The 11356-nt window shown below is 33.1% G+C and overlaps 2 long non-coding RNA genes across 2 annotated transcripts; one reads left to right on the top strand and one right to left on the bottom strand.

Annotated features, from left to right (window-relative positions):
- Nucleotides 1-1223: 1223 nt before the first annotated feature.
- On the bottom strand, nt 1224-6948 carry LOC136271650 (uncharacterized). Its single transcript, XR_010709584.1, has 2 exons — nt 6739-6948; nt 1224-1324 (listed from the first exon to the last, which is right to left on the bottom strand). It is a non-coding gene; the product is annotated as an uncharacterized lncRNA (long non-coding RNA).
- LOC117686985 (uncharacterized) lies at nt 2880-4399 on the top strand. Its single transcript, XR_010709807.1, has 3 exons — nt 2880-3389; nt 3887-3980; nt 4088-4399. It is a non-coding gene; the product is annotated as an uncharacterized lncRNA (long non-coding RNA).
- Nucleotides 6949-11356: the final 4408 nt, after the last annotated feature.

Genomic DNA, 11356 nt, shown 5'->3' with positions numbered 1-11356 from the left:
AAGAAAATTTTGAAACATTATATGCATTAACACTATATTACCATATTGCCCCCCCCCCCTCTTGTCCTGAACCCCTGACCCAGGGCCATGAATTTCACAATTTACGTAGAGGAGTTAGTGGACATCATAACCATGTATTCATTTTTTTTGCCCACATGTGTGGGAGTATATAGGCCCCATCCTAGAGCGATTTTCTAATACATTTTTACTATATGGCCATATTGGCCCCACCCTAGAGCCTGAACCCCTGACCCAGGGGTCATTAATTTCACAATTTTAGTAGAGGGCCTCATGGACATCATAACCAGGCATTCAGTTTTTAACAAAAATGTATGGTAGTAGAGAAAAAGATTTTCCAAGATTTAATACATTTTAACTATATGGCCATATTGACCCCACCCTAGAGCCAGAACCCCTGACCCAGGGGTCATGAATTTCACAATTTTGGTAGAGGGCTTCATGGATATCATAACTATGCAACCAATTTTTTCCTCATATGTGTGGGAGTAGAGAAGAAGATTTTTAAAAATTTGACCTTTTTTTTTTTTGCATATTTGGCCCCACATGTGGCGCCCCGAGGGTGGTAGAGCCATGAATTTCACAATTTAGATTCCTCTTACCATAGAGATGCCTCACACCAAAAATGCTAACAATCAGCCTTGTAGTTTTTAAGAAGAAGTGTTAACGCACGACGCACGACGACGGACGAAAACGGATAGCAATAGGTCACCTGAGTTTACTCAAGTGACCTAAAAAACAAAACAAGTGAAATGTTCCCATTAAACTCTTTTGGAAAAACCTAAAGTTATCGATATGAAAAGAATTCTCGTATATAATCAACGTGCTTTAAAAACAGGATTGTAATTGTAAATTTTGAGAAGATAATGTCCGCGGCACCAAATACATGTGTACCGGGAAATGGACTACGTAATTGATGAAAGTATAATTTTGATCATTGTTAAATGAAGTGGCCTTACAATAAGTTGATACATGTAATAGGTAATGTATTAGATTGTGAAATAATCTCTGGTGTATTGGAATATTTTAATAATCTTGCTTCAAGAGGATTATAAACATCATTCATCAATAGATCTAGACCTCTTATTTGTAATATTTGAGCATAAATTAATATTGAATAAATAAAAATCTAAACAAAAAATTAACTGTTTCATATTAATTTTTTAGTAAACAGATTTTGCTTTTCTTTTTACTTGAAAGGAAAGCTAACACCACTACTGACTGCTGCAGCCTTTTGCCACGATTCCAGCGACTTGCAAACGATGACGATTTTCCGAAAACTCAGCCTTTGTAACTGATCCATTTGCTGTAAAACATAAAATGAAATAATAATGATAAAAGTATACTGGAGCATACAATGTACGTACGTATATAGGAATGTTAAGAGTCTGTTGATGTAGGTGGACAAATGGAACATTTAACGTGGGGCGGATAGAACACTGTATAACATCGACAGAATTCTTTAGATAACATTAATAAGTAAACGAGCAGCTTATCAAGTAACATAATAATGTAAAATAATGTAACCTGTAACATTCAGTCATATTGTAGAATCAATTTCATAGGAATGACAGATTTGTTAACAACCAGCGACAACCATTGTTAACAACCATTTCTATGAAATGAAAAAAAAACCCCTTTAATATCATGTTATAGGAAGGCTCATCCACCATGGATAGCAAATTCTTTGGATGAAATAAAATTAAATTAAACTTTGAAACTCTCGTATTTTTTTCTACCATACAGTGTAGTTAACCAATCCAGTAAAAATATTATTGTGCAAAATAATCAATAATAAACACTCTTTGATCTTACTAAGTACATACATAGCGAAATACTTTTTAGACTATAAACTTTTGGACTACTATTATTTAAACAATAAAATGCTTTCAGTGGCGTAGCTACCTTTTAATTTACTGTATTCAAAAAAAGGAAAGGGGTCTGGGGGCCGCCTTGAGGCCCCCAGCGGGTCCAGGGCAGAGCCCTGGTGGGGGCCGGGGGGAAGCTCCTGGATTTTATGTTATTTGAATGACAAAACAGCCTTAAAATATGACATTTTCTAAGTATTATGATTCCAATAAATATGAACAAAAGTTGCTGAATTCCGAGACAAACATTATTTACCTGGTACTCTTCGAATATTTTTTTAAAAATTTCAAGACCCCCGATGCTCTTGGATTTTAGGTTTTAGCTTTTTAATTTACAGGCTTTTGATGATGAGATATTGTCTCAAAATGTTACAATTTTACATACTGTATGTGTAAGGGAAATGTATTTTTAAAAGAATGTGTAATCATATATGAAACACTGATACCCCAGCGGAAACCAACTGCATATGACTAAAGATAATAGGCGTTTTGAAACAGGTCTATTATTCAAACCGTAACATACTTACCTAAATGACAAATTTTTGATCAAGTTTATCACAATGTATTTTGACTTTGTCAAAATTTTAATCACCCGACCGCCGACTTTAAATTACATGTAAGTATAGACTGACAGAATACAATTACGGACAAAACTCAAAACTTGATGTGTTTTCAGATTTTAGTATGTATATTTAAACTTGAAAGGAGTTAAAAGTTGTTCATCTCATTTTAATAAGTTTATTGTAGATCATTCTTTAAGCCAATAACATGAAAGTCAAAGGTATAGCTCGTCCATATTAATTTATGATTCAAACGAACTTCCAATTAATTTTAATGTAAAGTATGGAATGGTGGTATTTTCCGGAATCGTAGTAATTGCATGGTTGACAATGAGAACTGAATACTAAATATGCAGATTATAATTTAGTGGAGTCTCAATACGAATTGTTTACGTGCAAACAATAGGAAAAACAAATCATAAGACCTACACTGTAAAAAATCGCGTTCATTTTTAACACGTTTATATGTTATTTTCTATACGTCGGTGTTAAAAACTTTACACATCATGTGTTTTAGGTGTGTAATCTTAAACGTGCAACACGTTAAAATGTTTCCAGTTCTGATTTTACAGAAATAACGCATATGTGTTAATAATATTTTAGTGTTCTTGAACGTTTATCTGAATTGATATTATTATTTCTTCAACATTTAATATTGTCTATATAAATATCTAGTTCCATTACTTTATTTTCTAACCGATACATTAATGAAAGTAATAGAACTCTAGACACGATATAGAGTAAATTAACACAAGCGTTAAAGATGGAATTATTTTATTAACACTCTCAGTGTAAATAATCTTGCTAAATTACATCACTGATAGCTGACCTCTCCATAACTGACCTAACCCTTTGCCGCCGCATCTTTAATTTCTTTGTTCCAAGAAAGCGGCCACCAAGAAATTCAGACAGGGTGGTCAACGAAGTGTACTTGTTTGCAAGGGTAAGTAGTTTACATTTTATATACACTGTTATTAAGATAGTATGATAATAACATAAACATGATATATTAGTGTTAAGTTTTTTATATTGATATTATTATAGGCATACTAATATTGTGCATTTTTATCCGGTTAAATCCATGTAAACAAGGACGATTTCGTTTCATTGTTTATTGCAATTTTGAATGTGATTCTTTTATTTTCAATAGGTTAAACTTTCTGATGAAATATTGCTTACTTCCAAACTTTTAATTATTCTGTTTCCAGTAAAAAATACATTTTTTAAAACCATTAACAAACAAGCAAACAAAGCATTTTAGGTCTGAGCTAGCATTTCACAAATTTATGTGTTTTTTGCAGCTATTCAAAATTGTTGTGTTTAAGTTGTTGCTTTTATGTTAGAATTATCGCCTTATTTAATATACATACATGTATTTAACACCTCAGAATAGATAAGATTCATATCAAAAATACAAATTTTAATTTTAAAATATTATAGGCACCAGAGCTGGACGTCTTACAGGCATTAGAGGATCTAGTTTCAAAGAAGAAAGGCAAAGCCAAAGTCAAAGAACTGCATAAAAGTTGTCAAGGTATTTAAATTAAAGAATTTTTGGGGCTCAAACTAAGATAATTCAATGCTAAACTGTTTTAATAAAATTTATTTATTTTAAGAGTATTTTTATCCTGTATATTTTAGAATGTTCTGTTGTTGGAAACTATTCCCAAAAAACACCTTGAATCAGAAGAGGAATCGCCGCCTGCTTTGATTGCCTTAAAAACGAAGAAGAAGTGTTGGTAATCTACATTGTTGCTGATGGGTGCAACATTTTATACACCACCCGATGTATCCAGACAGCAGCTATGCTACTTATTGGATGTTATTATGTGTTTGACCTAGACTACTCAGCAATATATGGACAATTTTGGGGTTTTCGTCAACATTGGGTAGTTGGAGACATCTTCCCACAGAATAAATGTACTAATTGGAGAAATTTTAGTGAGCAGTACAGGGCCCATGTCAAAAAATAAATGATTGTGTAAAGATTTTAATTGTTAGTTTTTTTTTCACAGGGCTGCCATGTAGAAAGAAAGATAGCACCGTGTTAAATTGTTAACACTTATTTCAGAATTAACGTGTTATCGCGTGAATTAAGTGTTTCCACGGATTTTAACGTGTTAGGTGTTAACCCTATAAAACATTTCTACACGTTTATAGATAAACACCTGTGTTATTGTATTAACACTTTAACGCGTGTTAAAAGATTAACACTCATGTTATTGTATTAACACTTTAACGCGTGAATTAAGTGTTTCCAGAAAAGTGTTAATAATTGTGTTAAATCATTAACACTTATTTTTACAGTGTATGCTTTGCAAAATTTTGTGTATTCATTTGCGTTTTTTCGTAAAGGGCGCTACGCCACTGGCTTTCTTTGGTGATTCATTCGGGTTATGATTGTAGCGACAATGCAGGAAAAATACATAACCGGCGTTAGCGGGTTATGTTAATTTTTCCTGCAATGATCGCTACCTTCATAACCCGCATGAATCATCAAAGAAAGCATTTTATTGTTTATATTAACGTCTTTCTTTAACTAATTATACTCTGTCCCGAGTTTTTGCTTCCACCACTTTTTGCATGATATGTCAATAATAGTAAATACCTTTGTGCTCAAACTACGTTCATCCACTAATATGAAAAATGTCCAGATTATCTGTTTTGAAACGCCCCCTCTACCGCTTCAGGTTTCAATACACATCCAAAAATTGAAAGTCTACAGAGATTTTGCATTGCATCAGCCACTAATTAGCCCGGATGATAATGTTAAAAAATTGCACGATGTATTCCGAGTGTATTCCGAATGGAGAAAAGATGTAAACATTTCCCATTACAAATCTCCGTAAGAAAATTGTTTTCGTCCTTGTGAAATTTTTTGAGTGAAAAGGGATAATTATTCAATGAAGATATCTTGGATATATTCCCTTTCATCGATTTCAATTGTATTTCTTTCACAGGTATGTGTATTTTTATTAAAAATCATCAAAAATTGATGGAAGCAATAACTTGGGACAGACTATAGTAAACTGATTATGAAAAGTTAGTAAAATTCACTAATTTACTGTTAATGTACAAAAGTACGTTAGCTAAAAGAAACAGCCAAATCGTCTCCTGTGAGACTTTGAGTCAATTGAATTGAAAAAAAATTGAGTCTGGCATCGTCATGATTATTTCGTGCAGTCCGGGATTTTACTAAGGTCGCTGTAGGTTCAGAGCAATCAATTAACAGAGCGTGTCAGTTCAGTCCTGTCACTTTCAGCCGCTGTAGATTTCGACCAGTCGATAAATAGGGCGTGTAGATTTCAGTCTGACTGTTTCTATAGAGCTATCAATTAACTATAAGTTTCCGTAAGAAATAGAGGAAATTATGCTTGGTAGATGAAAATATTTAAACAATAAAATGCTTTCTTTGGTGATTCATTCGGGATATAAAGGTAGCTACATTGCAGAAAAAATACATAACCCGCGTTAGCGGGTTATGTAAATTTTTTCTGCAATGATCTCTACCTTCATAACCTGCATGAATCATCAAAGAAAGCATCTTATTGTTTATATATAACATCTTTCTTTTAGCCAATTGATAAATTGATTATGAAAAGTAAGTAAAATTCACTAAATTACTGTTAATGTACGTAAGTAAGTTAACTAAAAGAAACAGCCAAATCGTCTCCTGTGAGACTTTGAGTCAAACGTCGTCATGATTATTTCGTGCCGTCCGTGATTTTTCCTAAGCAGTTGTAGGTCTCGACCAATCGATAAACTGGGCGTTTCAAGTTGGTCCTGTCACTTTCTTGTCAGTTTCAGCCACTGTAGATTTCGACCAATCAAAAAACGGGGCGTGTAGATTTCAATCTGGCTGTTTCTATGGAGCTATGAATTAACTATAAGTCTCCGTAAGAAAATAGAGGGAATAATACTTGGTTGGTGTAAATATATTAATATAACTGCAGTTCTAGATCTTAACGCATATGAAAGACGAACTTTCCTACTTAGCTTGTAATTGTTTCGGTGCCTCGTAATTAGCGAAGTTGACATTTTTTGTTATTATTTCATCTAGCGGAAATACGCATGCTCATAACTACGAGAGGGAGTTGTTAAAAATAGAACATGTATATTCAAACCTCCGAAGTCTGATTCACTTTAGAATTTCCGACGATAAAAAGGGATCAATTAACGGAATTAAAAAAACCGCTTTCCAAGCCTGCTTTTTTATATTTAAAGAAAAGTATACTGCCTTAGCTTTGTAATCTTTTCATTAATATAAGATGTATTTAGATAAAAGATTTTACCGTCAGAATCCATTGCAGCGAGAACATCCACTTCCTGGGAATCCGCGAGGTGTCTGAACCCTGATGATACCTGCTGCATTTCATCACGTCAAGTTAATTAATAGCATTAACTTCAATCAAGTGTCGGGGAGCAGATGTGAATGGCTGTAATTTTTTAAATGTTTTATTTTTGTAACAGTACATGTAACATGTAGTTTGCTATCGATGACGGACATGCGCAGGAATCTATAAACAGACAACCACACAACACAGTTTATGAAATAAGGGTGAAAATCAGTTCTAAAATAAAATGACGATTTTTTTTTAAATAAATGTTTTTATAATAATAATCTGATAATGACGATATAAAAAGATATACAATGCAATAAAACGTGTTGTCGAATGTATGGTTTTCGAGCTTGCCTTAGATGGTCAAGCGATTGGCGTGCTGGCCGCTCACTGCAAGGAGAAAACGCCTATACACGTATTACATTTTTAACGTACAGTTCATGTAAACAGAGCGCTCATATGGCTGTTATAATTGTACTGTACGATTTATCCTTTCCTCAAAGTTGTACTATACATGTTCAATGTCCTTTCAAGTGTTTGGCATCATAGAAGCTTAGGATACAATATAATTACATGTGAGGCAAGTTTTATCACAATAATCGTTTATTTCTGGCCATTGACAAAATAAAACCAAAAGGAAAAACGCTGAAAGTAATCTGCGCTCTAACGGAAAGCAATAATGAAAATCTATTGATTTTTTTTTTCACTATTATAATCAGTGATTATATCAGAAAGTGTACTTGTGTCCTTTACAAAGAATTAAATTATTGAGAATCATAATTTGTATATGACAACAAATTTTGATTCTCAATAATCTAAGTTTTTATAAAGAACACTTGTTTCACAGTTGTAATGATAAGTAAACATTGCCCGGAGTGTTACTCTCCCCAAACAATCGTTTGTAATTTTACATCAGTAAAATGAAAATCAGTGAGAGGAGGAAATTTGTCCGCTATTTTTCCTTCCTGAATCCCAAACACTCTTTAAAGATTAACATGCATGCGGACTTGCCAACAACAACCCATTGAATTTATAAATATGAATCATTATGTTTTCACAGCAGCAGTGACGAAAAATTAATCAGCAGATAAGGACAGTAACAGATTGCAACATGCCGTAAAATGCATGCTGAGTTTATGATGCTATTGGTATAAATTAACGGTGCAAATTGCCTGCAATTGTATTAATAAAGATCTAGAAATTTGAACTGAAAACATGAAGTTTGAGTTTTAGATATTTTTACAGTGAACATGAATGTAAATGATATGACACTGGCGTCGGAAGCAAATTGAAAGGGGGGGGGGGGGGGGGCTAGACTGATCCTCAGAAATATTGAGTGTAAAAAAACTAATTCCCGAAATCATGAAAATCCTAATCCGAAAAAAGGGGGGGGGGGCTGAACACTCTATTCTGCTATGTGCCTAATGGTTAGGTCTAACTTAGCAAAAAAAAAAACTAAGCCCCGGTTCCAACGCCTATGTATGGATTTTGTTTTCCCAAATATGTACAACTAGTGTATGTCTGAATGTTTTGCTACAGTATACATATTTTCATGTTTGAAACCTTTTTTGAATTAACATTTATATTTTATTTATTTCAGAGGATAAAGTGATTTCATCCACGGAATACAAAGACGGAATAAAACATTTGCATGACCAAGGCCTACTCGGAACTTGTCACTAAGACACTTGAATTTGTCATTGATAATAAACAAATATGTTTGTCACTTCAGGATATAATCAAAGTACTGAAGAACTGACGGGAGTTGATTTTGTCGATGTGTATTTATTTTAAAATCAATGATATGTTATTTTGCATGACAAGTACATGTAGTTTCTAATTTGAATTACGCACATTTTTATAATATGAATTTTTCGACAAGAATGTCGAGAAACCCCCGTATGAATCATGTTAAATAATATATAAAGATAAAATTAATTTAATCAAACTATGTATCAGTGATAGAAATATTTCTTGAAAATTGTATGGATCCAAGCAATATTAAAATCTCTTCTCGTTCAACCAAACGCTCGGCTGAAACCGTAAATCTCCGACAAGGATTTACGGGGACCGCCGAGCGTCGAGTTGAACGAGAATATATTGAACTCTGGCGTAGGAATACATACGACTACAAAAAATAATTAAATTGTTCGTACCATCTAAAATCTGACTATTTTCATGGTATTTATTAATAGGTGTCCTTGAAAAACAATGCTTTAGCTTACATTACATCGAATTCATCAATTATTTTCAAGAACTGAGTCTTGTCAGCAGCAATGATTTGTGCTGAGGTCCAAACACTGTTCCACTTTCGGTTTGTCTGAGTGACTGCATAGGAGAGTTGATTAAAATCAACTCCCAAAAAAGGATGATCAAAATATCAGCATTTCTGTAATTTGAATGATGAATCGCATCTTCTATATATGAATATCCATCCAAACCAATTGCAATATACTAGTATGCCGCTACAAATAGTAACAAGAGGTTCTTGTGTCATATTGCGCACATGACTAGAATGACCCGAAATGACCAACAATGTCCAACTTTAGCTTAAAAACTTTACTATGCATATATTTTATACAATCCGATATAAATCCCTATCAAACAGTACACTTTATTTGACTTCAGGTGTTACACTACGGTTAAGACGTAAAAATCATTCAAACTATCGTTATTCTGTTTACCTAGAAGAAACTATAGTCTGTCCCAAGATATTCATGCAGCACATTTGGACGATTTTTAATAAAAAAAAAATACACATACCTGTGAAAGAAGTGCAATTAAAATAGTTGAAAGGGATAATTTCCAAGATAATTTCATTGACACATTATCATCTTTCACTCGAAAAAATTCACAGGAACAAAAACAGATTCCTTACGGAGATTATAATGGGAAATGTTTACATCTTTTCTCCATTCGGAATATACGCGCAATTTGTCAAGGTTATCATCCGGGCTTGCTGCAATACAAAATCCCCGTAGACATCACATTTCTAAGCATTGTATTGAAACCTGATAAGTTAACAGGGGCTTTTCGATTGAGAAATCTTGGAAATTTTTCATACTTTTGAGTGATCATCGTTTGAACCCGGAGGTATTTATAAATATCAAGCAATTAAGCAAAATCTGAATTCAAGATATCTTGGGACAGACTATAGAGACTCTATTTTCTTCTTCAGATTCTTTTCGTAATAATTTCATGTAACATGATCTCCTACTTGTGGTCTCCTTTGAAACCAGCAGAGTACGGTATAAATTAGAAATCTAACGACGACGGACAATAACAAAAAATATTTACATTTTTCAGTGTCTTTGCCCGTGATAAGTTAACACTACGTATCGATTTTTACTATACAGTCCAATAAATTCAAATGACTTACAATTAGAGCACAAGTCGGGTTTGCTTACCTATGTTTAAATAATTCGTACAATTTCTGAAAATTATACAAACATAAGTAATAAGGAACCATTCTTTGATTATTATGCGGTGATAATTTCGGTCGGGGCGTAATCAAATCTATCATAAAGCTTTATTTTTTTAAGCTTTTAAAGGCTTTATTGGATTTGACCGCGCTCCAACCAAAATTATCACCTCTCGATATTCAAAGAATGATTCCTTATTCCTTAACTACACACAGAAGATTGACAACATTTTAATCAGATTACACTTGAGCCTTCAGATCAAGCGAACTTAATCCGATAGGTTTTGGCAAATATTCTTAGTGCAATGCATTTGAAGCTTATATGTTGAAATAGTCATGCAGATTTAAAAACTAATGACTAATTTCAATGACACATACATGTTGGCAATATATTTCAACATCTTGTGAATTATATTTCGGAAAGTTGCGCCTGTTACACATGAGGGGGGGGGGGGGGGGGGCTTCTCAAATCATGCTTTTTATTGAAATGTATTTTGACCAGTGTAAAAATAATGTGGCTATACAATCGGTTTGTCAATATTTATTGTAATGAATTGTGAAAAAATACCTCTGTTTAAAAAGCAATTATGATAATCTTGAATGAAGCGGAGTGTATATGCACCCATCAATACGCCTCTTATTTGTAATATTTGAAGATTATCGTTAAGAAAATAATAATGAAAAATATAAATCTAAAAGAGAAATTTATTTATTATTAATTCTTTGATAAACAGATTTTGCTTTTCTTTTCACTTTGTTTCTACTGGAAGTCTAGTATCTCTACTGATTACTGCAGCCTTTTGCCAAGATTCTAGCAATTTGGAGACATTGAAGATTTTCTAAAAACTCAGAGTTTATAACTCTATAGCTGTAAAACGAAATATAAAATAATAGTGATGATAAAATTGGTGTATAGAATGTAACGAGTCTGTTGATGTAGATAGAAAAATGAAGCAGTTAAACGTGGACCTGGACATTAAATTAAACACTGATTAATTTTTAGGAAAGAAATAATAAAAACAGCTTTCCATCTTAAAAAATATATCATAATGTAGTTATATATTGTAGGACAGTTTGTAATGAGGAAAGTTAAAAATCAGCATGCTCCATAGGCGTCAGATCCGGGGATGGGGTTGCGGGTGTTAGTTA

The sequence above is a fragment of the Magallana gigas genome, chromosome 9, assembly GCF_963853765.1.
Source record: "Magallana gigas chromosome 9, xbMagGiga1.1, whole genome shotgun sequence".
NCBI lineage: Eukaryota > Metazoa > Mollusca > Bivalvia > Ostreida > Ostreidae > Magallana > Magallana gigas.
This window is presented reverse-complemented; position numbering and strand designations above follow the sequence as displayed.